Below are 25,255 nucleotides of genomic sequence, written 5' to 3'. Positions count from 1 at the left end.
AATAATGCTTGAATGATTTCAACGAGGACAGGGGTGTGGGGGGAGCTGATTTTCATAAAATGAGAGATGTGGGAACCACCAGAGCTGTTTGTTTAGAAAGAATGCAGTGCAAAGAAGTGAAATCAGCTTTTGAGACCTAAGGCAGGTATTTGAAAATAACAGAAGGAGACAAAGTCAAACATGGGAGACACATCGATGACAAACAATCTCAAAAAGCCCTATTGAATTAGCTCCCTTTCCATACAATGCTGATTTTAAATCCATGGCACTTAGAAGCACATGACAAATGTAGAAAGATGTATAGACATCTGAAAAAAACTAGCCTGTCTGTTAGATCAAAGCATTCGTGGGAGTTAAATGAGATAATACAGCCAGCTCGTACAGTGGCTTCCACTTTGAAAGCACTCAATTAAATTGTCAGATATTATGATCACCTGACAATTCGGTGGTATACACAGATCCAGCTCTTACAGGCCAGTGGGATTGGAGAACTAGTCATGGAGAAGTACATTGTTTAAAAATCAGCCATACTGCTGGTTGTTGGAGCTTTTTCTGCGACTCTGACGGATACAGAACACACCAACTACACTTTTCCTTTATGACGGGCAAATGTGCGGGTTTGCTCGCCCACATCCCCCATTTGTCCAGGGAAAACAGACCAGATTTCACTTTGCTCACAGGACATGCTTTGCTTCTCGCTGCAGACCCGTGACGCTGACTTCGGGCTCACGTTTTTATCACGATCTCCCAGTGTTCATTACCTGGTGCAACTTTCAACACCTAGAGATTTGTCACGGATTGGAAACTCAAGGCGTTGTTGGCATGACTTGGTTTTTAGTGGGTACCATGCTCTTGTACTCTGGGCCATTCCCTCCTTGTTATACCTCCAGATTCTGGGAACAACAGCCTGTAAACTTGTCCTCAGGATGAAGCTGGTGTTCCACGTTACTTGGCATCCTTGCTAACAGATTTCATGGAACTGTGTTTCTGCAGGGAGCCATCTACTTACTTGAATGTCTGCGTTCATTTCCTAGTGTTGCCATACAAAGGAACCTAAGCTGGGTGGCTTAAATAGCACACATTGATTCTCACACCTTCATTCTGCTGGCAGGAAGTTCAAGATCAAGGTGTCCACAGGGTTGGTTCCTTCCAAGATCGGTGAGGCAGGATCTGTTCCAGGCGTCTCTGCAGCTTTTGGTGGCCTCCAATGTTCCTTGGCTTTCCAAAGGCATGCTCCTTGTATCTTCACACTGTCTTCTCTCTCTGTGTCCAAATATCCCATTTTTATAAGGATGCCAATCATATTAGAAAAGGGCCCACCCAAATGACCTCCTTTCAACTTGATTACCCCTGTGAAGACCCTATCTCCAAAGAAGGTCACATTCTGAGGTACCACAGGGTGAGACCAACATATTTTTTTGGGGGGGACAGAATTCAACCCCAACAGTGTCTTAATTAGAATGGCCTCACCATATGTGTAACCCTACTCTCTGTGGTGACATTGGTTAGCCAGCTTGCCATTCCCTAGCATGCATCTCCTATGAGTTGTGTGTTGGTTGCCGAGTCAGTAGAAAGAGAACACACCATGAATATTGAATATTACTTTGCAGGGAGATGAGAAAGCATCTCCTTGCCCAGCCTGCACCTGGCCGTTGGTTTGGGTGTGTGGGGAACCCAAGAGTCCTGTGGGCGTTCCCCTCTTCTCCCTGCGAAGCCCTTCTGATGCTTTCTCACCTGCTTTCCTACCTGTTTAGTCTGTTCAGTCTGCACCATGAGGATGTTCATGACTTGGCAAGGCTCTTGAGCTGGTGGAAGGATGTATATCTGGCAACCAGTGACCTTTCTAGAAGGAGCTCTGAGCTCTGGGGTGGTTGTCCTCAGGTATACTCACTGTTCCTAAGCAAGTAGGAAAGCAGGCGAGCCTTTGTTTCATGCCACATCACCTGCTATATTTCATGCAGATGTGTTACCAGCTCTTGTGTGCTTGGAGACCTCCCCTTCTAGCACACCTGGAGGCCTCCCCGGGGAGCACAGCTGGAGACCTCCTCTGGGAGCACAGCTGGAGACCTCCTCTGGGAGAAGAGCTGGAGACCTCCCCTTGGGAGCACAGCTGGAACCTCCTTGGGGAGCACACCTGGGGACCTCCCTGGGAGTACACTCAGAGTCACCAGGACCCTTATCAAATTTGATTTGGAATTGGGTTTTGGACTTTAGGAAGCAAGAGATGAGGAACTTAGGATAATGGCCAGGTCACACACATGGCAAGGACACTGAATTGACCTCTCCCTCCTCCGCTCAGCCCATGTTGATCTCAGACCCTCACAGCAACTCCAGTGGTTTCAACCATTAAGATCACAACAACCACAATATGACGGTTCTGAGTTTATTTATTTATTTATTTTTAATTTAATTTAATTTTATTATGTTACGTTAGTCACCATACAATACATCATTAGTGTTTGATGTGGTGATCCCCGATTTATTGTTTTCATATAACACCCAGTGCTCCATGTAGTAAGTGCCCTCCTTAATACCCATCACCAGGCTAACCCATCCCGCACCACCCCCCCAGCCCAAACCCTCAGTTTGTTTCTCAGAGTCCATAGTCTCTCATGGATCATCTCTCGCTCTGATTTCCCCCCCTTCATTTTTCCCTTCCTTCTCTTAATGTCCTCCATGCTATTCCTTATGTTCCACAAATAAGTGACACCGTATGATAATTGACTTTCTCTGCTTGACTTATTTCACTTAGTATAATCCCCTACTGGGGATTATGGTCCCATCCATGTTGATGTAAAAGTTGGTTATTCATCCTTTCTGATGGCTGAGTAATATTCTATTGTATATATGGACCACATCTTCTTTATCAGTTCATCTGTTGAAGGGCATCTCGACTCTTTCCACTGTTTGGCTATTGCAGACATTGCTGCTGTGAACATTGGGGTGCATATGGCCCTTCTTTTCACTACATCTGTGTCTTTGGAATAAATACCCAGCAGTGCAATTGCTGGGTCATAGGGTAGCCCTATTTTTAATTTTTTGAGGCAACTCCACACTGTTTTCCAAAGTGGCTGTACCAACTTGCATTCCCACCAACAGTCTAAGAGGGTTCCCCTTTCTCCACAACCTCGCCAACATTTGTTGTTTCTTGCCTTGTCCATTTTTGCCATTCTAACTGGTGTAAGGTGGTATCTCAATGTGGTTTTGATTTGAATTTCCCTGATGGCTAATGATAATGAACATTTTTTCATGTGTCTCTTAGCCATTTGTATGTCTTCTTCAGAGAAGTGTCTGTTCATGTCTTCTGCCCATTTTTTAACTTGATTATTTGTTTTTTGGGTGTTGAGTTTGAGAAGTTCTTTATGGATCTTGGATACCAGCCCTTTATCTGTAGTGTCATTTGCAAATATCTTCTCCCATTCTGTGGGTTGCCTCTTTGTCTTGTTGACTGTTTTCTTTGCTGTGCAGAAGCTTTTTATCTTGATGAAGTCCCAAAAGTTCATTTTTGCTTTTGTTTCACTAGCTTTTGGAGATGTGTCTTGAAAGAAGTTGCTGTGGCCAATGGCAAAGAGGTTACTGGCTATATACAGATCATACAGACCCATGGAACAGAATAGAGAGCCCAGATATGGACCCTCAACTCTATGGTCAAATAATCTTTGACAAAGCAGGAAGAAATATGCAATGGAAAAAAGACAGTCTCTTCAATAAATGGTGCTGGGAAAATTGGACAGCTATATACAGAAGGATGAAACTCGACCATTCTCTAACACCATACACAAAGATAAACTCAAAATGGATGAAAGACCTCAATGTGAGACAGGAATCCATCAAAATCCTAGAGAAGAACATAGATGGTTCTGAGTTTAAATCAGAATTTGGATGAGCCATGTGAAATAGCTGGCTTCCCCAATGCTAAATAAAACTGCTCGTAAAATGACTTGTAAAGAGGTATTTATAGGCTATCTCAAATCTTCCATGAGCCTTGGGGTGTCAGATTTTGAAATCTCTACATTTGCATTTCAATACGACCCAGGAGGTGTGATCCACCCTAATTCCAAAGGTGCCTAGATAGGAATGCTCAGAGGGGTCCTGGCCAGCATTGCAGGCAGGCAGAAATTAGTGTCCTCTTCCTTCTCTCTTCCTAGCAGATTGCGTGCATCCCCAGATTAAAAATGGAGTAAAATCAAATACTAAGCCACCATTTTCCATGGGGAATGAAAATCTGAACCACTTCATAAAACCTCACTTTCTGTAAACCCTACAGCTCCTTCTCACAAGTCTTCCAAGAATATTAAAAGGAATTTTAATTCAGATTTTGCAAGTAGAGAGACTGTACATATTCTATATATTTCATACTGTTGGCTATTAATACCTCCAAAGGAGCTTCAATTTCCATTTGAAAAAGGCTTAGAATTGAAGAAAATAATAGTCTGGCGGTCTCCATTGCCAAATAAAAAGAGGGCTGTATGAATGTCTATATAATTCCAGGAAAGGGATTTTTATTTCATTTCTCCCACCCTGCCCCCACATCCCCAGTAATATTTTTCCCTCATGAAGGCAATTTCCCCTCATTTTGTTTTTCATTTCTTTCTCAATTAACCCTAGAAGTTTACTGTTTTCACCTTTCCAAGGTACGAACTTGGATTTTGCAGCCCCTGGTGTTCAGTTCCTTCCTAGTAATCTTTACAAGCGTGGGCTGGATTTCATGTCCTTTTGGGTTCGCAAGATGTTCCTTCAGTTACACTGGGCTCTGCTCCCCCAGCAGCAACTTTGATGGGGGGTGAGAATATTTAGAGAGTCTGGATCTCTTGATATCTTAGAAGGAACAAGAGCATCTTTAAAATTTTTTTAAAATTTAAACTCAATTTAATTAACATATACTGTATTACTAGTTTCAGAGGTAGAGTTCAGTGATTCATCAGTTGCATAGAAGAGCAAGTGCTCATTACATCCCATGCCCTCCTTATTGCCCTTCACCCAGTTACCCCATTCCCCCCCAACCTCCCCTCCAGCAACATTAAGTTTGTTTCCTACAGTTAAGAGTCTCTTATGGTTTGTCTCCCTCTCTGATGGCTTCCCATTCAGTTTTCCCTCCCTTCCCCTGTGTTCTTTGGTTTTGTTTCTTAAATTCCACATGAGTGAAATCATATGGTGTTTGTCTTTCTCTGATTGACTTATTTCACTTATCGTAATATCCTCTAGTTCCATCCACGTCATTGCAAAGGCAAGATTTCATTCTGTCAGATGGCTGAGCGATATTCCATTGTCTGTAGAGACCACCTCTTCTTTATCCATCCATCTGTCGTTGGACATCTCGGTTCTAAATATGGAAATAAGAGCATCTTTTTGTTCACTTCTCTTATAAAAACAAGGGAATGGCCCACATCTGTGCTGAAGACAGTGGGGTTGAGGGGACAAAGGGAATTCGCTCTGGAGAGACCACAACCAATGACACAGAGGGTCAGGTTTGCATCACTTCTACTGTTCTGGATGCGTCTTTGGCCCAACTGAACTTGACTTACTTGTACATACAGGTTGGGAAAAAAATATATAAGGGGCTCAGCAGGGTTATTCTACAAGACTTGCCAGAGAATTGGAAGAAGGAAAAAGAAGTTTGAGGACAGATGTCAGAATCAAAGGCATTCTGGCTTCAGGCAATGCCAACAAATTGAGAAAGAGGACAAGCCTGTGGCTCTTCCATCTTTCATGGAGCCTACGTCTGGCTATTTAAATTATGCCTTGGTCCGTCCTGTTAGTCCAGGACCTAGGGCCAAACTTCAAAGTCAGATGGATATTTTATCCATGACAGCTTGGACAGATGTATTGGGAAATGACCAGAAAGGCTAATTTCTAAAGTTTTATAGGTGAGCAAGAGCATAAAACATGACTTTCTCTAAAGCCTGAAACTCTGTACAAAATGATAGTCTCTAAAACGGCAAAAATTTGGCAATCTGTTCTCCGTTTCCTGGAATTTAGACAGTTCAATATCAGAAACATTTTCTTTCTTTCTTTCTTTCCTACTTTCTTTCTTTTTTTTCTTCTTTCTTTCTTTCTTTCTTTCTTTCTTTCTTTCTTTCTTTCTTCTTTCTCTTTCTTTTTTTCATAAGAAAGGCAACCTTGTAGAAAATAAGACAGCATGATTTGATGTATTAAAAATCTTCTGATTATGTAGAAACCGGTTTTGAAATTTTACTTTTTAATGCACTTAGCACTCTTTGAAACTTTCTCTGGAAATTCTTTCCCTCAGCTTAAAAAAAAAAAAAAAAACTGCATTTGGAAAAAAGGAAAATTAGCCATCGGCTATATTATTTTGTGTATGGGAAAAACTACAAGCTCATTATGTGCGGACTGAAACTTTCTCTGGATGAACATGGTTACCTTTGCTCACAGAATTGAAAGAGGAGGGGGGAAACCCAGATAGTGGAAGGCTATTTCACATGGGGACACAATATTAGAAAACAGAACTGTAGGGAAATTAAAAATTTATATTTAAAATGATTTCTCTTTAAACGATCATGATGGAAACATAATGAAGCTTCTCTCTTTAGGAAAATGGCATTTATTATTAAAGACCCATTTTAATAGAACACTTCTATAGTCCTTTCTCCTTCTTTTAATGCTGAATTGCCCAAATGCATATCACCAATGTGAAAAGTGCTAGTTTGTGTTAACGTACAGGCTAAATATTCTTTAGGATGGGACCTTTGTATTTGTGCAAAAATTCTTCCTGAAATTGGAAAGACCAAGATTCCATAAGGACAGGTTAGCTTTGTAGGTGGAGGGTGCTCAGAGAATTCTAGATTCTTGGTGAGTGCAATATTGCTAGACCTCAAGGCGTCCCACACAACGTGAGCATTGCCCTTATAAATCAAATAGGGTGGTCCCCGAAAATAAAAGGTACTAAGGTGTTAAATGAGGTAGGTGCCACTAAAATCGTGTCAAGCTTTGTATGTGTACACACACGCACACAAAGACACAGTTTCTTCTGAACCATCTAGTAGTAAGTAGAAGACATGGTACCCTCTCCCTCCCAAATACTTCAATGTATTTTGTAGAACAATGATATGCTCTCAAATAACCATAAAATTGAAATCAAGACAAGGAGCATGAGTACAACTTTACAAGATGTCCTTGTAATCCCCCATGCATGAGACACAGGACTTCAGTGCTTTGGATGAAACCCATGGACCTCAGATTTTCTCCGATTCAACCCTGAGCCTTGATGCTTTGAGCCAGAAAGAGCATCCTCCTCCTGGACTTGAACATCCATCTTTTTACAATGAAGTTGCAGAAAGTACCAGGTCTGTGTGAGTCTCTGGTCCCTTCTGGATTCACAGGGCTAGTAGGGCCACATAAGTTTCAGGACCCTGGTTCCTTCTGCCTTCAGCCTTGTCCAGCCTGGACATCACCCCAGTAGTGGAAATGGGTCTGCTTAAGATTGACCTCGAGGTGGGTCAGTCTTAGCATGGCAGTTCCACCGTTGTCTTGCTTGACCCCAGAGTGCTGTTTGACCTGTGATCTGCCTCTTGGAGTATTTCGGGGTCTCCGTTTCCCTGCACCTATGAATGTCCTCAACAATCGTTCCAGGGAGACAATGGGGAAGCTTCATTCTAGCAAGAGTTTAGGTGAAAAACTTTGTCATGAGAGGAAGAAAAAAACCAGCCCATCAGCTAGCATTTCAACCAAAGGTTGGGTTCAAATCATCCTGGGGCAGTCTTTGCTCTGGCTTACTTACTCCATTAATTTTACTCTTCAGGCATCCCTGTGCACAGGGACTATTAGGAGGTCACCCTAAGAAAGCAATCGGTATTCAACAGTATACACGAAAAGAGAAAGAAACCACACTTTGTCAAAACAGTCCGATAATCCCATATAATTGAACGAGAAAAGCACATTCTCCATCTCTTCTTATTCAGATAGGTACCTAAACATCAACCAGGCTCTTCTCAAACCTATGAATGTGCAACATTTTAAGGCAGCTATAATTATATCTAGATATCTAGATGACTAATTTTATATGTCCCCTTTCATTTTCTATATGGGATCCTGCCTTAATTTCCCCCTTGGTTTTATATGATAATCCTGGAACAATTGTCCGCACAAACATCTTTCTTCCCATTTTCCTGGGAATACTCATTCTAATTAAGAGTTGAGCCTTATAGGATGCTTTTGGCTGTTCCCAATAATTCAAAAAGGATCGCTCTCATGTCTCATCCATTTTTAGCATTCAACAGATGTTGAATGAATAAGAAATCCATTTGACTATCATTTCTTTGAAGATGAATCACCTTAAAATTTTACAGATGTTAAATCTAGATTTAAGGATGGCAGGATCATATAGGATATTTGTAGTTCTCTTTCCCATTTAATGTTTTTTGCTTTGTTTTGTTTTGTCCGCATAAAAGAGTACTTAATGATTTAAATAAAATGTTTTGTTTCTGTTGCCAGTAGGTGTTGTGTTAGGTTCTGGGTTAAAGCTGTAGGATTTGGGAAGGTCTAGTCTCTAACTTTAAGAAAATAATTGAATGTATGTGATGAGGGATATAACTGTTTTGAAAGCATAACCTATCATGGAAGAAATGGGGAGAATTATAGAATAATGAATTAGACATTTTTGTAATTATAAGGAACAGTTTATTTGTGTGAACAGGCAGAAGTTTGATGATAGACCTTTCATAGCATAAAAAATATAACTCTGGGTTTTCCCAAGTCTCAAATTTCAAAATAAACAGGCTTAGTTAATTTCCCGGGGGAATGTTCCCAATTGAGTGACAAAGCATGCATGAAATGGAATGATATAGGGTTAGACTTTAAATATCGGCACTGTCTGACATGCCAATGATTATTTTGAAGACCTAATTGCCGTTAGGTTAGATTTCTAAGTGATGTATTGATCCCCACCATAGCCATCTGTATTCCTGGCTCGGTTATGATGTAAGGAGCAAGATTCTGATACTGCCCCGAATAAAAGGGACAGAAGATATGCACAAGACTTATTTAAGTAAGGGAGCAACACCATATGTATGTATGTGCCGATTTAATGGTGCGGGTATAAGTATTGTAAGGATTCAGAGGAGAGAGCGGCTGATGCGGTCTGAGGTTTTCAGCCAAGGCCAGAGAGAGAGATGAGGACAGGAGTCTGGGCACCGAATCTAGTTAACACTTGAACACAGTGCAGGAAGCCTAGTGGAAAGTGAAGCAGGAAGGTGCCCATTGGCAGCTGTTACCAGAGATGTGTGCTACAATGGGCCTGAGCAAATGGGGAGGAATTTTATGGGAAGCTCTGTAATGGCCATGCCCCCAACTTAGGAGGTCTGGGGACACAAGGTTTATGAGTATGGGAGGTATTGATTTGAAAGATGTACTCTTGGACATGATTTATATCAGTGAGTGTATGCACGTGAGTTGCGGGGAGAGGGAGAGAGAGGATGAGAGACAGAGATTAATTATGAGGAACTGGCTCATGTGACTCTGGAGACCGAGAAGTCCCACAGTCCACCCTCTGCAAGACCCGGGAACATTGGTGATGTCATTCGATCCAAGTCCAAAGGCCTGAGGACTGGGAGACCAATGGTGCTGATCTGAGTTTGAGGGCAGAAGAAGATGAGATGAGATATCCCAGCTCAACAGTGAGGCAGAAAAAAAGAAGAGTGGGGGCAAATTCTTCTTTCACCACATTGTTCTAGTCAAGCCTTCAACTGATTAGACGAGGCCCGCCCACGCTGGGGAAGGGAATCTGCTTCAGTCTGTCTACTGATTCAAATGCTAATCTCATCCACAAGCACCCTCACAGACACACTTGGAAGGAGTGTTTAATCTGGGCACTCCCCCTGTCAAGCTGACACATAAAATTAACCATCACGAATGTATGTGTAAATATTACCCATATGTATCCACCATATATTGCTTTACAGAGAATCTACCACCTTGCTTCGCAGAACCTTCCCATGAAGAAAATAAGAGAGTTGGGTTCCTTATACAGAGGCATAAACTGAAACAGGGGTGTCACAGCAGAAGTCAATAAGGACGTGGACCCATTACTCTGCATTTATTATTTATTAATTTCTTTTGGGGGAAATCTTAAGTTACTGCCTTGAAATATGTGGTGTTTGTTTTGAATTAGGATGAGGCTGTGTTGGTGAATGTTCACACATCTTTCTCATCTGAACAGGTGTTGCGTGTATCTCCATTTATTGCCAATTTAGACTTATAATAAATTACGTCCAATGACCATTTTTTAGATGGCCACTCTAATCTAAAGTTTCAGCGGAAACACAGGAAGGAAATTAAATCATGCATCTGGAAAGAAGTGTGGACATCGGTTGGCCTGAGCCTCATAATTTAGTAAAGAAAATGAAGCTGGGAAATTGGGTGGTGTGAGCCCAAGCTCACAGAGGAAATTAAGGGCAGGGATAATTCTAGAAATTTAGGCTCTATGTTTTGGTCCAGGGACAGTGTTGAATGATGGCTCCCCCAAATATCCCAGAACTTATAAATGGGAACTTACTTGGAAATAGGGTCTTTGCAGATGTGGTTAAGGATCTCAAGATGAGGTCTTCCTGGATTAGGCCCTAAATCCAATGGCAGGTGTCCTTGTGAGAGACACAGACACAGAGGAGAAGCCACGTGAAGATGGAGGCAGAGATGGGAGGGATGTGGCCATAAGCCCAGGGATGCTTGGAACCCAGGAACCTGGAAGAGGCAGGAAGGACTCTCCCCTGGAGCCTTGGGAGGGAGTACAGATCTGTGTTACTTGGATCTCAGCAGCCCTGCGCCACCTGGATCTCAGTGGTCCTACCCCGCCTGGATCTCAGACTTTTGGTCTCCAGAGCTGGGGAAGGATGAGTTTCTGTGGTTTAGAACCAGTCAGCTCATGGTTCTTTGTTACAGCAACCCCCAAGAAAGAAATAGACTCTGTGTCAGCCTGTTTGTTTTGTGTGGTTACCAGAGTGAGAATATGATGCATCTGTTGGATGAATTTCTCCTGCCACGTTCCCAGGAACCCACACCCTCACTGTGACAAAGCCGTGTCCCCGGCTAACAGTATCGGGAGGAATGACTGATGAGTGCCGTGCTTAATGGCAATCTCTGATTTCTCCTGTGCCCCATTTGCAGACGGGCTGTGGGCTTCCAGCTCAGACCTTGGCACTTAACTGCGGAAGAGTTCTGTTTGTTCACACGAGTCAATTCAGACTGGCGTTTTCATATCCTCTCCCGCTTGACGGGCCGTTTGGAATCATAACAGGAGGTAGACTTCTCCTAAAGTGATCACAGAAATGCTACAAATCCTTGGCATTGGCGATATTATGATATGTTTTTCTGACCTTCTCATCCCCTGCCAGGAGTGAGTCAGAGGCGTTGGAAACACTTCCTGGGGGTCGGCTGTCATGGCGAGTCTGCTGTTTGCCACAAACCGCCTCTTTGAAATATGTTAGTGCAACCAAAACATAGCTGTTTGAAAAGGTCAGTAAGTCATTATTTTATTTATTTATTTATTTTGCAAGATGCAGAAAACATCAGTATTGTGGGATTTTCTTTCTTTCAGTATTGAGTTCTGTAAATGATGGAAAAGTTGGATAAATACATAAATTGTACCCTTCAAAGGATACTTAAAAAACATAGCTGTTTTTATTTTTCATTTTTTATATTTTTAATTTAAATTCAATTTGGTTAACATATAGTGTATTATTAGTTTCAGATGTAGAGTTCACTGATTCATCAGTTACATACAACACCCAGTACTCATTACAAGGGCCCTCCTTAATGCCCATCACCCAGTTACCCCAACCCCCCACCCACCTCCCCTCCAGGAACCCTCAGTCTGTTTTGTAAGATTAAGAGTCTCTTACGGTTTGTCTCCCTCTCTGGTCATTCTTCTTGTTTCATTTTCCCCTCCCTTCCCCTATGATCCTCTGTCTTGTTTCTCAAATTCCTCACATCAGTGACATCATATGATACTTGTCTTTCTCTGATTGACTTATTTCGCTCAGCATAACACCCTCCAGTTCCATCCACATCTTTGCAAAGGGCAAGATTTCATTTTTTTGATGGCTGCATAATATTCCATTGTGTATATATGGACCACATCTTCTTTATCCATTCATCTGCCAATGGACATCTTGGCTCTTTCCACAGTTTGGCTATTGTGGACATTGCTGCTATAAACATCGGGGTGCACGTACCCCTTCGGATCCCTACATTTGTATCTTTGGGGTAAATACCCAGTAGTGCAATTGCTGGGTCCTATGGTAGCTCTATTTTCAACTTTTTGAGGAACCTCCATACTGTTTTCCAGAGTGGCTGCACCAGCTGCGTTTGAAATACAAAGGCTCACTTCATAACATCTGTAGCCATTTTTCCTGAATTACAAAATTAAAATGTTACTTTATTGAATATAAAATGTGCTTCATTAGTAAACATATCAGGGTAGCAAAGAAACTTACGTCTCTAAAGCAAACACTCAAATGTCAACATGTCTGAGATTTAGTTTCATGGAGTCCTTTTAATAGCGGGTAATTTCGGGGGGCAGATCCTGGACTCTGGATATGTCAGGGACCGTCTAAGGAAATGATACAGCTCAGCTCGACCCTAAGAAGAAATAAGAATTGTACAGATTGAGTGGAGGGGGATCAAAGGGGCAGAGGCTTTAGTGGGGTTCCCTGTATCAGGGATCAGGGATCTTGCATGGGGTACCGCCTTCTGTCATCTGTGTGTTGGGGCATAAAGGCTGTTTTCCTGATTTTGCAGAATGAATCCTAAAAGCAGAATTGCTGGGTCCTAGGTCAGGCAGGTTAACATTTAATCAAGAATGCCACATTTTTTTTTTTTTTTTTTAATGTGAAGCCAACGGGATTGCAATCACTAATTCCTTGGCTTTTCACCAGAAGAGACTGTCAATGTCTGTTAAGTTCCTGCAGAGGGGTAAAACTAGTAAGTAGTGGCTTTGATTTAACTTCCCTTCATTATTAAAAAAGTTTCTGTTTCTGTTCATCTGCTTTTTCTGTGAATTTGTTTACTTGGGCTGCGTTCGTGTCTCAGCCAACTATGACTTTGAAAAGGAACCACCGGGAAGCGTACGGGACCATTGGGAAATGCAGAGATTTAGAGAGGTTTTTCTCTTCCCGTGTTGCTCATCGTCTGCAGCCACGTAGCACGAAGGGCATCCTCAGGGTGTGGGGAAGAGTCAAACATGGTGGGTAGCGTGCATCCTTGCTCCCTGCCTGACGCCTGCCTAATTACAGGGGAAGGGGTGTCAGCTTGTGACAATCCTGTGCTTTAGCATCTAGCACTGTGGACACAGAAATCCTTAGGACGGGCTAAGTTGGCCTGAGAGATGGATGCAGGGGAGTTTCCCGGCACTGGACTTGGGGAGCATCACGCACTTGGCCATGGGCACCTTGCTCCCTCTGCCGTGTGAGCATCCTGCCCTCTCCCTCTGGTCCATGTTGGCCCCAGGGTTGCTCAATCAATGCCGGGTTATCAATTGTCAGAGCATCAGGTGCTGTGTTGGGTCCATGTTTAGAAACGAGCTAAGGAGGCATGCTCCTTCCCATAGAAAGAGAGGTCCGACCTCTACCTAGAAAATTGGGTATCCTTTCTCTTGCTTCTCTTTTTTTTTTTTTTAAAGATTTTATTTATTTATTTGACAGAGAGAGACAGCGAGAGAGGGAACACAAGCAGGGGGAGTGGGAGAGGGAGAAGCAGGCTTCCCGCCGAGCAGGGAGCCCGATGTGGGGCTTGATCCCAGGACCCTGGGATCATGACCTGAGCCGAAGGCAGACGCTTAACGACTGAGCCACCCAGGCGCCCCAGTTGTGTTGTTTCCAGGTATCTAGTGAAAGCAGAAAAGGAGAGAATCCGTTGTTCATTGCTGCAGATGCTTAGTAACTGGACTGTGGATTTGACCATAACTATAGAGCTGCAGAAAGTTTAAGTTTAAACAAGAAAAAAACATGTCCCAGGATGATGCATATCTGCTCCTCTCCATCATGTGAAAGAACTTGGCTTAACTGTATAAAATAATCCTTGGGCTACAAGAAGTCGTGACCTATACAACATAAGTAGCGTTTCTTTGTTAATAAACATTTTGTTACTATATTTCATTATTTTTAATTAATAAGATTTAATACCATCATTTATTTTATTTTGCTTTTTATTTCTTTAATTTAAATTCAATTAATTAACATATAATGTATTATTAGTTTCAGAGGTAGAGGTCAGTGATTCATCAGTTTTATATAACACCCAGTGTTCATTACATCACATGCCCTCCTTAATATCCATCACCCAGTTACCCCATATTTATTTTATCTTATTAATAAAAATTTTGTGGCTAGATCATGGCAATCTTCTAAATTAACTTACTCCCTGAGCCGAAGGCAGATGCTCAACGACTGAGCCACCCAGGCGCCCCTCTCTTGCTTCTCTTGCTTGAAACTCCATGCCCCTTGTAGAAATGCACCCAGGGTGAACGGGGAGCCTTGTCTTTGGAGGGGACAAAACAATGCTTGTTCTCCCTCAGGTTTCATTATGTTTTCTTCAGAAGGTTGTTGAGTCTGGTTTCAAAAGAATAAAGATTAGCCTTTGATCTCACTGCTTGTGCATTCTCAGGTAAATTCCACTTTTCTATTCACATAATGGATCCTGTCACGTTTGACAGGTGTCAGATGGCCTCACCTATTATTTATAAGGAGGCGTTCGGCGTTGTGGTTAATTCAAACCAATCATCTGCACTATTTTATCCTCCTTTACAAGGTAAAAGTTCTTGTCCCGTGTTTCAGCAGCTTGAGGTTGCCCTGGAATCTGACAACAGAGGAGGGAACCCATCCAAGACGGTGCTGGGACGAGTGTCTCACCCACGTCCACGGTATCACAGCTCCTAGCACGATTTCCATCTAACACATGGGAACATCGGGTCACCGTGAGATTCAAGAACTTTCTCTGGTTCCCACACCTGGTAAGGAGCAAAGCAGCATTTACTGGACGTGGAGTTCAAGTTTTGACCAGTGCACAAACCTAGCCACTCTGTTATATATGTACATGTAAATACACACACATGCACATATGTCTGCATATAGATACACATATATGCATATAGAATATACTACATATAAAATTTTATATTTATATGCAAATACACAAGTATATAGACTACATATACAAGTTTATATGCATTATATACACTATATATATATATACGTGTACATATATATTTTTATACTATATAGAAAATTTCATAGGAATATAGTTATATATAAATGCAATAATAAATATATATATCTAAATATAAATATAAACCACTCAGAGATTGACATTAAGTAAACCAGATCATGGTAAGGGTAAAATTATACCAGTTTAATTCTATTATAGTCATCTCAAGTAATTTAATAGTGGAATAATAAGAAAAAGAGGCTCTATGATTATATACCGCATGAATAAAATGATTGAAATTTATTCCCAACGCCATTTTTTTGCTTTGTTTTTTGACGTGGGTCAAGTGTTCTGAGAAGTACAATAGATGGTATGCATAAAATGTGGTAGGAAAAACTATGTACAGCGTATATAAAAGTGTTTTTGCTGGTTGTAAATAGGAACACGTACCCATGCAAATATGTAAGCTTTTTTAGTAGAAGATAAAACAATTGGAAACTGTTTGTATTTTATTCCCAGATGTTTAGGTTTAATAATTAAGGCTTGCTAACTTGAAAGAAAAGGGCAATATATCTGAGAAAATTTATATGTCAGAAATCCACATGTCACCATGAAGTGTGTAAGAGCACATGCTCTAAATTTATAATATAATATATGATATAATATATTTCTAATATAATATAGTGTAATATATCTCTAATATAAGATACAATATTGATAATATAATACAGTATAACTATAATATATCTCTAATATATCTCTAATACAGTATATCTCTAATACAGTATATCTCTACTATAATATGGTATATTACTCTAATATAATGTAAGATACAATATATATAATATAAAACAATATGTCTAATGTAAGATACAATTTTTCTAATATAATATAACATAACATAATATATCTCTAATATAACATATCTCTAATATAATATAACATGTTATATAAAATGTATAAAACATAGACTTTTTCTTATTTATTATTCTATATGTTAGAAAGCCAAGTGCTTAAGCTGTGAGTGCATGCTCTAAAACCTATGTATAATATACAACATGTAACACGCAATATGTAATATAAAACATATCACATGTAGAGTATATAGAGGCCGGGAAAGGGATTTCTCCTACAGCCTCCGAAAGCAACCAGTTTTGCTGACAGATGTATTTTAGACTAGTGAGACTTCTGACCGCTAGACCTCTAAGTGCATAAAAAACCGGGTTGTTTTAAGCCTCCATGTTAATGGTAGTTTGTTACAACAGCCCTGAAAAACTCATGCAAATGTGCTGTCTTTTCTGCTTTCGAGAAATCTCCTATATTCCTTCATCTCTTCATGCAACACACATCAGTTGAACTCTTACCATGATGGTCAAGAGCAGATAGATAGAAATTTGCCCTTTCCTGGCAGGACGAGAGAAACAGACCACCCTTTTCGAGCATGAGATGGGACATAACCAAGAGAGCTAACAAGTTCTAAGGCACCAGGCAATAGAAGTGCAACCCGCCAGATAAGCAAGGATTGGTGGATTGTGTGCTCTCAGGGGAAGAGCACGTGTGTCCAGCTGCTGGTGGGCGTATCATGTTCCGGATGGTGGTCTCATTGTGCTATGTTTCATTTTCTCAGGCATTTCAGGCTGTCCTGGATCAATTTGGTGATTTCGCTCTCAGACATTTTTCATCCCCCAGAAGGATAACCAAAGACCAGACCAAGGCAGCTTCCCTCTGGCTCAATGAAGGGACGGAGTCATCTTGGCTCTACCATGGAAGGTCTGGTGACCATCTGCAATATACTCTTGAACTCTGGTTTCACGGACCATTGACCATGTGAAAAGGAATGATGACAGTTGTGGGCATGCTCAATTTGAAGGTAAGATGAAGGGGGTTTGATTAGAGAGGGACAGCTGTTTACTGGGGAGGGATCATGCAACTGTAAGGAACTGCAGCTTTTGTAAAACCGTGGGCAAGCGTCGCCATGCCCACACTCAAAATGGGGCTGTTCCTTGTGTGCTGGGAAATTTCTGTAAAGATTTAACATTTTAAGTGTTTTGGAATATCTTTAATATTTTAAATCCGACTTCCTGCAGGAGTATGACATGATTGATAGAGACGGTAATTAAAGCCTCCAGTACAACCGACATTTCAGAAGAAGTTCTTAGTACAATCAATGGATGTGTTCTGTGCTAAGTGGTTTCATTTCCTTGTATCTTTTTGAGCCTCAATTTCATTAGACTGATCTTCCCTTATTAGAAAAGAACATTTTCTCAAAAACATAGTATATAAAAATGTAAAATATGTGATACTTTTTAACATAACATGTTTATAGACATTGATTGATTAGAGTGTATGCAAAATCATATGAAATTGTGGAAATACATATATGAAAAAAGTGGCTCTGCGTAATATTTTGGCAAAATTCTCAAAACTAAAAACTTCAGGATATGGTAGGAGGATGGTTCATTTTCCTCATTTGACTGAAAACAGAGAAACTTAAATCCCTCTGTTACTGACTTACCAAATCTCCTTTTCCAATGGTGCCTCTTATGTTACAGTGAATAAACTATATACATATTTTCTTGAGTTTATGATGAGAAATTGCTATGGACTGAATTGTGTCCCCCCCAAAAATCCATGTATTGTCGTCTCTACTCCCAGGACCTCAGATGTGGCTGTTTTGGAGGTGGGATCTTTAAAGAGGGGATTATGGTAAAATGAGATCATTAGGGTGGGTCCTGATCCCATAGGACTGGGGTCCTTACAAGAAGAGGGGATGAGGACACAGGTATGCACAGAGGGATGACCAGGTGAGGACTCAGGAAGAAGACGGGGTCTACACGCCAAGGAGAGAGGCCTCAGGAGGAACCAGCCTCAGCCCCGCCTGGATCTCAGACTCCCAGCCTCAGTCCCCCCTGGATCTCAGACTCCCAGCCTCAGTCCCCCCTGGATCTCAGACTCCCAGCCTCAGTCCCCCCTGGATCTCACACTCCCAGCCTCAGCCCCTCCTGGATCTCACACTCCCAGCCTCAGCCTTGCCTGGATCTCAGACTCCCAGCCTCAGCCCCGCCTGGATCTCAGACTCCCAGCCTCAGCCCCGCCTGGATCTCAGACTCCCAGCCTCCAGCCCCACTTGGATCTCAGACTCCCAGCCTCGGCCGCTCCTGGATCTCAGACTCCCAGCCCCCAGCCCCGCCTGGATCTCAGACTCCCAGCCTCCAGCCCTGCCTGGATCTCAGACTCCCAGCCTCCATCCCCGCCTGGATCTCAGACTCCCAGCCTCCATCCCCACCTGGATCTCAGACTCCCAGCCTCAGCCCCTCCTGGATCTCAGACTCCCAGACTCAGCCCCGCCTGGATCTCAGACTCCCAGCCTCCAGCCCCACTTGGATCTCAGACTCCCAGCCTCGGCCGCTCCTGGATCTCAGACTCCCAGCCTCAGCCCCTCCTGGATCTCAGACTCCCAGACTCAGCCCCGCCTGGATCTCAGACTCCCAGCCTCCAGCCCCACTTGGATCTCAGACTCCCAGCCTCGGCCCCGCCTGGATCTCAGACTCCCAGCCTCCAGCCACACCTGGATCTCACACTCCCAGCCTCGGCCCCGCCTGGATCTCAGACTCCCAGCCTCGGCCCCGCCTGGATCTCAGACTCCCAGCCTCGGCCCCGCCTGGATCTCAGACTCCCAGCCTCCAGCCCCTGGATCTCAGACTCCCAGCCTCCAGCCCCTGGATCTCAGACTCCCAGCCTCAGCCCCTCCTGGATCTCAGACTCCCAGCCCTCAGCCCCGCCTGGATCTCAGACTCCCAGCCTCCAGCCCCTGGATCTCAGACTCCCAGCCCCCAGCCCCGCCTGGATCTCAGACTCCCAGCCCTCAGCCCCGCCTGGATCTCAGACTCCCAGCCTCCAGCCCCACTTGGATCTCAGACTCCCAGCCTCGGCCCCGCCTGGATCTCAGACTCCCAGCCTCGGCCCCGCCTGGATCTCAGACTCTCAGCCTCGGCCCCGCCTGGATCTCAGACTCTCAGCCTCGGCCCCGCCTGGATCTCAGACTCTCAGCCTCGGCCCCGCCTGGATCTCAGACTCCCAGCCTCGGCCCCGCCTGGATCTCAGACTCCCAGCCTCGGCCCCGCCTGGATCTCAGACTCCCAGCCTCCAGCCCCTGGATCTCAGACTCCCAGCCTCAGCCCCTCCTGGATCTCAGACTCCCAGCCTCCAGCCCCTGGATCTCAGACTCCCAGCCTCGGCCCCGCCTGGATCTCAGACTCCCAGCCTCGGCCCCGCCTGGATCTCAGACTCCCAGCCTCAGCCCCACCTGGATCTCAGACTCCCAGCCTCCAGCCCCGCCTGGATCTCAGACTCCCAGCCTCAGCCCCTCCTGGATCTCAGACTCCCAGCCTCAGCCCCTCCTGGATCTCGGACTCCCAGCCTCGGCCCCGCCTGGATCTCAGACTCCCAGCCTCCAGCCCCACCAGGATCTCAGACTCCCAGCCTCAGCCCCACCTGGATCTCAGACTCCCAGCCTCAGCCCCTCCTGGATCTCAGACCCCCAGCCTCAGCCCCACCTGGATCTCAGACTCCCAGCCTCGGCCCCGCCTGGATCTCAGACTCCCAGCCTCCAGCCCCTGGATCTCAGACTCCCAGCCTCCAGCCCTTCCTGGATCTCAGACTCCCAGCCTCCAGCCCCTGGATCTCAGACTCCCAGCCTCAGCCCCACCTGGATCTCAGACTCCCAGCCTCGGCCCCGCCTGGATCTCAGACTCCCAGCCTCCAGCCCCTGGATCTCAGACTCCCAGCCTCAGCCCCGCCTGGATCTCAGACTCCCAGCCTCCAGCCCCTGGATCTCAGACTCCCAGCCTCAGCCCCACCTGGATCTCAGACTCCCAGCCTCAGTCCCCCCTGGATCTCAGACTCCCAGCCTCAGCCCCGCCTGGATCTCAGACTCCCAGCCTCAGCCCCGCCTGGATCTCAGACTCCCAGCCTCAGTCCCCCCTGGATCTCAGACTCCCAGCCTCAGCCCCGCCTGGATCTCAGACTCCCAGCCTCAGCCCCGCCTGGATCTCAGACTCCCAGCCTCAGTCCCCCCTGGATCTCACACTCCCAGCCTCAGCCCCTCCTGGATCTCACACTCCCAGCCTCGGTCTCACCTGGATTTCAGACTCCCAGCCTCCAGCCCACCTGGATCTCAGACTCCCAGCCTCCAGCCCCGCCTGGATCTCAGACTCCCAGCCTCAGCCCCGCCTGGATCTCAGACTCCCAGCCTCCAGCCCCACCTGGATCTCAGACTCCCAGCCTCAGCCCCTCCTGGATCTCAGACTCCCAGCCTCGGTCTCACCTGGATCTCAGACTCCCAGCCTCCAGCCCCTGGATCTCAGACTCCCAGCCTCAGCCCCACCTGGATCTCAGACTCCCAGTGTCAAGGACTGGGATCAATAAATATCTGTTGTTGAAGCCCCCTGGTCTGTGGTACTTTGTTAAGGCAGCCTGAGCACAGGAATACACACATCATTCCAGAATGTTCAATTAAATAAAAAGCAAAAAGGCCCTGTTTTAAGAAGACTTAAAACCAGAGAGTCATTCTGGGATGCCTGACTGACTTGTGTCGTTTCTGTGCATGTGGGCCTCTCTCGATGGCTTCCATCTCTCCTCCAAAGGAAGATCCAGGTGTCACGGCATACGCCATGCTAGCCAGCCTGAGTGTCTTCAGGGAATTGATTGTTTCACTCTCCCTTTATTATAGTCTCTGCTTTTGAGCCGAGGAGTTGACATATTGTAGTCGGTGGTAAGGACTGGAAGGGTGAGGAAGAGCGGAGCACAGACCCTGAGATTACAAAATACGGAAGAATTATCCTCCTCCAAATAATAGATCATCAGGGATAAACACATGTGTGCTTCTTTTCCTCTCTCCACAGCAAGAAAGGCAGACACCAAGAAATGGAGGGTTTGAGAATTATCATCCAGAGAAGCCTACTAAGTTCTAATGATATAATGGTAGAAACTGGTTGAAGTCCCAAAAGATATGACTCTTTTTTTTTTTTTTAAAATATCTGAGTCTTTTCAGGTTCTGAACTTTTAAAATACTGCAGCACATTCTAAACTGGGGCTGAAGTAGAGGGGGATTTAGTTATTCCTACAGTGTTATTTATTATTCATTTTCTACTTCAGTGCCGCTGTAACTCACTGCTTTTGTTTCTCTTTCTCTTAACTCGACAAAATCAAAGCCATCTAAATTAAAAAAAGAAGCAAAGGTAGTAATGGAACACAGGGCATATTCTTAAATTTGCAAAGCAGAAACGGTATTGGCACTTGAGCAGAGCCTGAAAAAATCTCTTTTATAAATGCTTTCTAGTTCAGGATTCGCTGTATACATCAATGGTTTTCACATGGATTTACTGAGATTCAAATAAACACATTTCCTAGAGGAGAAAGAGCATAGAGCTTGAAGTCAAAATATCTCAATCTAGATCTAGATGAAGGAAGGTAGGAGATTTCTCCCTACCCAAATTCCCTGGGAATTTGGACATGGCGGTTCACTTCTCTTGGATTCCATGCCATGGTCTCTGAAATAAAGAGTTATATCTACTCAACGGGGTGGTAACAAAGATTCAGTGACATGAGGGAAATGTGAACGATTTGTACAGTTCAGAACGCCTCAGAAATGGCAGGCCTTGTCTTTAATACAGCACTGTATGTCCACAAGACCGTGTGTTTGTTGTGCACCTTTCCTTTAACATATGTTTAGCCAACCTCCAGCATCCGTCCAATATTATTAGTGGCTTTGGTACCACAACACACACACACACACACACACAAAGGGTGAAGTGTTTCCAATTCCTTTAAAAGTTGTACAGGAACTTTGAGCTTGTGACCAATCTTTGGACCCTTATGGGCCAGAATATCAGCAGCTTCCCTAATGTCTGTTGGGTAAGTCAATGAAAGCAAAAGTGACCTCGCACAACAGAGAACTTTCCAACGCCAAGGGTCAATATTTCTGAGGTTGGGAAACCCTGGTTGAAAGGATGCATGTAATATTGAGCAGTTGGTTAATTCATGAACGAGTCACCAGGTACCCACTAAATTTAAATATTCCATGCGCAACGGAGTTAGGTGTTTGGGATGTTGCTGATTCCAAATTTTGTAGGAAATTGAACATGCCCTCAAGAGGCATACAATTTACCAGAAGATAACTTTGTGTCCTTAGTGGGAGTTTTTGTCTTGCTTCTGAGCAGGAGGAAGGAGAAACAAGATATGTACCTGGACTGCCATAGGTCCGCACCAAAAGCTACCGGTTGAAATCAGTGGGCACAAAGCACCTATTATTTTTGTCACATGATATCTAGGAAGTGCCTACCCATATGGAAAGCGCACCCCAGAGCTTTGGAAGAGATTCAAGATTCTCCTGATTGTCTGATGGAGTCCAAATCGGCTATCCCACTCTATCTAGATCTCTCTTGGGCTGGGTCTTTTGCTTTCAACTTCCAGAGACTGGATATATTTTATTTTATAAAGACTCTGAAATAGTGCGTGGACCAGTCAATGGACTCTATGTTCTAAGCCATATTGGAATTAAATCAGTCCTCCCATACTGGGCCCAAAGTGTCTCCCATCTGGACTCAGGGACTTATGTATTTCCCCCAAAAGAATGCTTACCTTGAGCATCTGTCTTGTCTCTGCTCACATATGCTGAAGGACATCCCACACAGCTGAGGCGTCCCATCCTATTTGCTTTCTTTGGTTGCATTCATCATATTTTCTTATAAAACCAATCACTGAGAAGAGCAAAGCCATGTTAATACACACAAATAAATGAAATCAAGGGAGGTAACTCCTGGTACATGCAATTTTTTTTTGGATACCTATAACATTACTCTTTAGCTTAATGTTTACACTTCCCTGTAGTTGTAAATGCTTATTTATTTATTTTGGGGCTAGTTTTACGTCCTCATGCTGGAGTAACACAGAACAAATCTTGCTCCATTTAAGTAGTCTTTCTTATGTTTGAAAGGAGTGACTTGTATCTATCTTTTCTTCTTAAACGAAATACTGTCAGTGCATGCTCTGCTTTTTTTTTTTTCTTTTTAATGCAATGGTCACATGGTCACATTGTCTTTCATAGATTTTTTAAATTTCAAAGAATTTTGCCCAGAAATAAATCACTACCTAAGGCACAGTGACCTCCAGCAATCTCATTATTCCCCTTTTCCTGGAGCCCTCGTAAACCCCCCAATCGTCCTCTGAAACTATCAGTTTGGGGTCAGATAAGTCCTGAGAGCAAGGGTGCATGCAGAGGATGGTTTGCTTTGTACACCAATGGAAAGACTATCTTGTATACTTCACCTCAGTGCCCAGAGACCCAGCATTGCCTACATGTTAGCTACAGGCCGATTTCTGCAGGATTCATGTTGTTCCATGAGCTTGCTGAGCATTTCTGTTCATATTGGTCTACTGACTTGTTGAACCTGACACCCCATCTTTGTCTACATGTGCATCTGTCTGTACCAGATCTACATGGGAGAGGAATCCAAGCCGGCGATGATGTGCCAAGGGGCTTGGATTCATTTCAGGAGGAAACTTCTGGAATAGTCTGCTAAGTTTTAGACAGAGAGGATGGTATCTTGCTTCCAGTAAAACACCGGCTTACAATAGGGGGGACAGAGTGGATTTCATGGCACACTTTATCAAGGGGTTCTCATTAAGAGATGAAGGATATGAATGTAACCCTAGGGGCACCTGGGTGGCTCAGTCAGTTAAGCATCCAACTGTCTTGGTTTCAGATCAGTCATGATCTCATAGGTTGTGGGATCGAGCCCTGTGTCAGGCTCCTTGCTCAGTAGGGAGTCTGCTTGAAAGATTCTTTCCCCTGCCTCTAACCCCCACTCGTGCTCTCTCTTTCTCTCTCAAAATAAATAAATAAATCTAAAAAAATAAAATAGATAAATGTAACCCTGCCTCATTACCATCCTTCCAGGTTTCGAGAAGAAATTTGTTTTGGCGTTTATGGGCCATATATAATCTTACTATATAATATAATCTTATTATATATCTATATATCTATATCATATATATATTTACATGTGATGTGATACACACATACATATATGTTATATGTTATATATTTATATTATATATAATATATTAAGTATATATAAATATATTATATATATATATACCTGTCATGAGAATTCTTCAGGAAAAGAGAAACTTGAAAGTTAGGAAAAATTAGAGATAGAAAGAATATCTATTATCTATTATGTATACATATGTATTATGTGTACATATATACACATATATGCATGTATTTATTTTAAAATGTATCCTGAGAGCAAGAATGCAAACAACCGTGAGAGTAAATCAGACCGATTTTGTAGGATAAGTGATATACAGGGAGTTACCTGCAAATTGAAATCTAATATGCTTTAAAAAAAATCTCATTATTAGATCTCCTAGTGCATCATTAAATCAAATTTCCTTAATGGCATTTAACACCCTCACCTGACCCTGTCAACCCAGGTGAGGGATGTAGGGGCTGTGTCTGGTCCAATCTGCAAATCTCTAATCCCTCACACTGCAATTTTATTAATTTAAATAACCCCGGGCACCTGGGTGGCTCAGTTGGTTAAGCGACTGCCTTCGGCTCAGGTCATGATCCTGGAGTCCCGGGATCGAGTCCCGCATCGGGTTCCCTGCTCAGCAGGGAGTCTGCTTCTCCCTCTGACCTTCCCCGCTCTCATGCTCTCTCTATCTCATTCTCTCTCTCAAATAAATAAATAAAATCTTAAAAAAAAAAAGAACTATTAATTTAAATAACCCCTTCGTTCTAGTGAATTTCATTTGTAGACTTTAAATGAGGTGATTTTAACTTTACATAGCTAGATAAGCTTTTGTTTGAAATTAACAAAAAAGTTGTTGCTTCTTAATGTGTTTGGATAAATTTGGAAGAATAATAGCTACTCCCAGCTATTCATGCAGCTGTTTGTCATGAGCATTAAGAGGAGACAAGACGTGGCAAGCTCCATGGAAACCAGGATCGTCTTATTCTCCCCTGCGAGCAGTACCCATGCCAAGCCAGCACGCGGAGAGACACTACAATGTCTCCTGATTTCACCAGGGT

Source organism: Halichoerus grypus, chromosome X, assembly GCF_964656455.1.
Source record: "Halichoerus grypus chromosome X, mHalGry1.hap1.1, whole genome shotgun sequence".
Taxonomy (NCBI): domain Eukaryota; kingdom Metazoa; phylum Chordata; class Mammalia; order Carnivora; family Phocidae; genus Halichoerus; species Halichoerus grypus.
The sequence above is the reverse complement of the archived record's forward strand: the minus strand, read 5'-3'. Positions refer to the sequence as shown.